The following is a 4,223-nucleotide window of genomic DNA, read 5'->3' on the forward strand; positions in this document are numbered from 1 at the left end:
TCTGGAATAAATATTTCAAGTAAATTCTAATTTAACTGGGGAAACCTCATTTTTCTTTTGATCCAATTTTACTCATCCTGTTCTCCCTCCTTACATCCATTTGCTACTGAAACCACTGAAGCCCAGTTTCTGCCTGTTGTTGTTAGTTGACAGCTAGTTGATTCTGACCACTTGTGCAGAGTAGAAATGCTCCATACGGTTTGCAAGGCTGTGACCTTCCCAAATGCCTCTGGGTGGGTTCTAACCACAAACCTTTGGACTAATAGTATAGTGTTTAACCATTTGTGCTGCCAAGGGACTCCTTGGTTTCTGCCTAGTCTTCTCCATTGATACAGCTTTCCCAAAGTTCCAAAAGGACTTCCTAATGATCAAATATAAAGGACATATTCCCAGGCCTTGAAGCTGGGCTCTCTCTGCCGCATTCAACAGTCATCATTGTCAGTCAACCTCACTCTCATTGGGAGGCTGTTTTCTCTGTTGGCTCCCATGATGCTTCACATTTCATATTCTCTCCATCTTTCTCTGACAACTCCTTCCCTGCTTCCCTAGTTAAGCCTCCTTTGCCATGCTTGGTCAAAGGGCTCTGCACTTTGACCTTCATCACTCTATGCACAGAGTTGTGTTTGCTGCCATATTTCTTTCCCTGCTCAACCCTGAATACCTCCTGGCTCCGCATCCATCATGCAGGCTGCAGGGTCTCAGAGAAACCTTCCTGATCCCGGCCTCTGCAGAGAAGGGCTCAGCTGTCACAGAACTGGGGCCTCCAGGATTTATTTGCTATGAATTATGGTTATCACATCTCAGTCAGCCTGGTGCTCCAGAGCCAGAGAGGGTGTCCCTGCCTCCCTTCCTGAGTTGGCTTCTTCTCTCTGGCATGCCATTAGCAGGTATTTCTTGCACATTAGGTTAATTTCTATTTTACTTTTGATAGATTTTAATGATTACTATTTCTGCGTACACACACACCACCACCACCATCTGTTGGGGAGTTCCCTGACTTCCTGAGTCCTCCTCCATCAGAATGAGCTTTTCTGGAAGGCAGGGACTGACAGTGCCCCATGGGGAATGTTGTGCATACTTGTGACTGATTATAAGAACTGAGAACTGGGAGGGATGAGGAGTGTTCTGAGAGAAGAAAGAGGAAATTTTGAGGAACATGTCCTCAACCCACTACAATCTAGTTTCCCATCCCACACCCTGCAAAAATGCTTTCAGGGTTGCCAGTTCCCCTCAGATGCCCAATCTAACAGATATTTTTCAGTACTTATCAATCTGGACTTCTCTGGTGCATGGAACTCTGTGGTCACCCTCCTCTGCTACCATTTTTTTCTCTTTTTAAAATAATTTTATTGTAAAATTGATGGCAGTCTCTCCCAGGCATGACATGTCAGGATAATTGTTTTATCCCAGGCATGACATGTCAGGATAATTGACTGAGTTGTCTAGTGCTGCTATAATAGGAATACCCTGAGTGGATAACTTTAACAACCAGATAGTTATTTATTCCCTCACAATATAGGAGGCAACAAGTCCAAAATCAGCATGTCAGCCCTAGGGGGAGGCCTTCTCTTTGTCAGCTCTGGGGCAAGGGCCTTGTCTCCTCTCAGCATCAGTAGGCCCAGCATTCTTTGGAGATCTCCATGTGTATTGGCATCGATCTTTCCCTGGATCTAGGAGCTTCACAGAGCAGGGACCCCAGGTCCAAAGGACACACTCCACTCCTGGTTGTTCTATCTTGGTGGCATAGGTCCCTCCTTCTCTGCTCAGGTCTTTCCCTTTATTTCTTGTAAGACAAAGTGTGCTACATGCAACACCCTTGGAAATCTCCCATAAACAGGATCAAGGTGGTGGTGGGATTAAGAGTGTGTATCCCACCCTTAAACAACATTCTTATCAAAGGAGAAAAGATTGAAGTTATCAAGGACTTCATTCTTCTTGGATTAACTATCAACATTAGCAGAAGCAGCAGTCAAGAGAGCAGATGACATATTGCATTGGGCAAATCTGCTGCACAGGAACTTTTTAAAGTATTAAAGAGCAGAGATGTAAGCATGAGGACTAAGGTGCGCCTGACCCAAACCATGGTATTTTCAATAACCTATATGGATGCGAAAGCTGGACAGTGAATAAGAAAGATCGTAGAAGAATTGATGCCTTTGAGTTGTGGTGTTGGAGGAGAATACCGAAAGTGCTATGGACTGCCAAAAGAACCAATAGATCTGTTTTGGAAGAAGTGCAGCCAGAGTGCTCCTTGGAGGCCAGGATGGCTAAGCTCCGTCTCTCATACTTTGGACATATTGTCAGGAGGGAACAGTCACTAGAGAAGGATGTCATGCTGGGTAAGATGGAGAGTCAGAGAAAAAGAGGAAGACCCCCAACGAGATGGACCAGACAGGTGGCATCATTGATGGCGTCAAGTGTGGCAGCAGTAGTGAGGTTGGCCCAGGATCGGACACTGTTTCGTTCTGCTGTGCATGGGGTCGCTATGAATCAGTTCCGACTCAATGGCACCTGACAACAACAACAGCAGCCCACCCTTAAGCTTCTTATTGGTTTATTACATCAAATCATATCATGGAGAATAGCTACATCTCAACTGCCAAACCACTGAGAATCCTGGCCCAGTCAAGTTGACACAAAACCTTAAGTATCATAGGTGTGTTGTAATAGTTATTCCCAGCTCTTCAGTTAGACATCTGAAACTTGCAAATCGACTTTTTTTTTTTTTTAACAAAACAAGTGAAGCTTTCACTTACTCAGCAGCTATATTTACTAAGTTACTACTATGTGCCAGGCTTCAATTCTAGCCTTGAAAAAAAACAGCAATGAATAAAACAAGGTGCCTGCTTTCATGATGCCTATATTCTAGTAGAAGTGGGAGGTAGGGATGAAATAGAAAATTAGTTAATTACCATGGCAAATGTATATAATATTTAAATGCAAATAAAGCAAGGGGAAGTGTTAGAGTCTCTTTGACAAGGGAAGGTTCAAGCAAAGACCTGAGTTTCTGAGGGAACAAGTCATGGGGATAGTTCAGGAAAGATTAATCTCCAAAAAGCAAACAACAAATACCAAGTGGGGAGTCTGCAAAGAGGCCAGTGGGGTGGAAGCCGAGTGGGGGAGAGGGGAAAGAGGGCAGAAGATGATGAAGTCAGAGAATTAGCAGGGGTGACTGAGAAAGGTCCTGCTGAAAGTGGTGAAGACTTGATGCTACTCTGAATGAACAAACAAGTTGTGGCAGAGTTTGATGATGGCTTAGACTAAAGGGAAAGGTGGTGATAAAGGATTGAACTTGAGTGTACAACTGAAAGGCTATGCTGAGGGCTTGCATGTAAAATGTAAGAGAAAGAAAGAATAACTCCTAAATTTTTACATGAATAATTGGTAGAATGGAGCTGCCATTTATTGAGAAGACACACAAAGACTTATGGGTGAAAGTCAAATTTCATTTGTAATCTTGTAATACCTATAGGACAGCCAATGGAATGTATAATAAGTTGTTGTTAGCTGTTGTTAAGTGCTGTCAAGTCATTTCCGACACATAGCAACCCTGTATAGGGTTTCCGAGGAGCAGCTGGTGAGCCACAGACTTAGCAGTTCAACACGTTAACCCACAGTGCCACACCAGGATGCCACAGATAGTTCAATATAGGGCAGAATTGTTCCAATCAAAATTCCAGTAGGCTTTTTGGGGTAGAAATTTGGCAAGTTGTTTCTAAAGTCTATGTGAAAATGGAAAATGTCTAGAATAGCTAAAATAGTTTTGGGGGAATAAAGAGTACAGTTGGGGGATTTATTATCTGATTTCAAGACTTATTATAAAGCGACATTAATTAAGACAGTGTGGTATTGGTATAAAGATACCACAGAAGTGAAAACACAGAAATAGACCTACACATACGTGATCAATTGATTCTCAAAAAGTGTACTAAGTCAATTCTATAGACAAAAACTAATTTTCTCAACAATTGTGCTGGAACAATTAGATAGTCATATGCCTTCCGTCTTGTCAAAAAACAAAAAAACAAACAAAAAATCCTACACCGTATACATAATTAACTCCAAGCAGATTGTGGTGGTGGTGGGTGTGTGACGTGGAGTAAGTTCCAACTCCTAGCCACCCTGCATAGAATTTCTGAGGCTGTAAATCTTTACGGGAATAGAAGCCCTCTTCTTTCTCCCATGAAACAGCTGGTAGTTTTGAACTGCTGACCTTGAGGTTA

The sequence above is a fragment of the Chrysochloris asiatica genome, unplaced genomic scaffold (genome assembly GCF_000296735.1).
Source record: "Chrysochloris asiatica unplaced genomic scaffold, ChrAsi1.0 scaffold00009, whole genome shotgun sequence".
Classification (NCBI taxonomy): Eukaryota; Metazoa; Chordata; class Mammalia; order Afrosoricida; family Chrysochloridae; genus Chrysochloris; species Chrysochloris asiatica.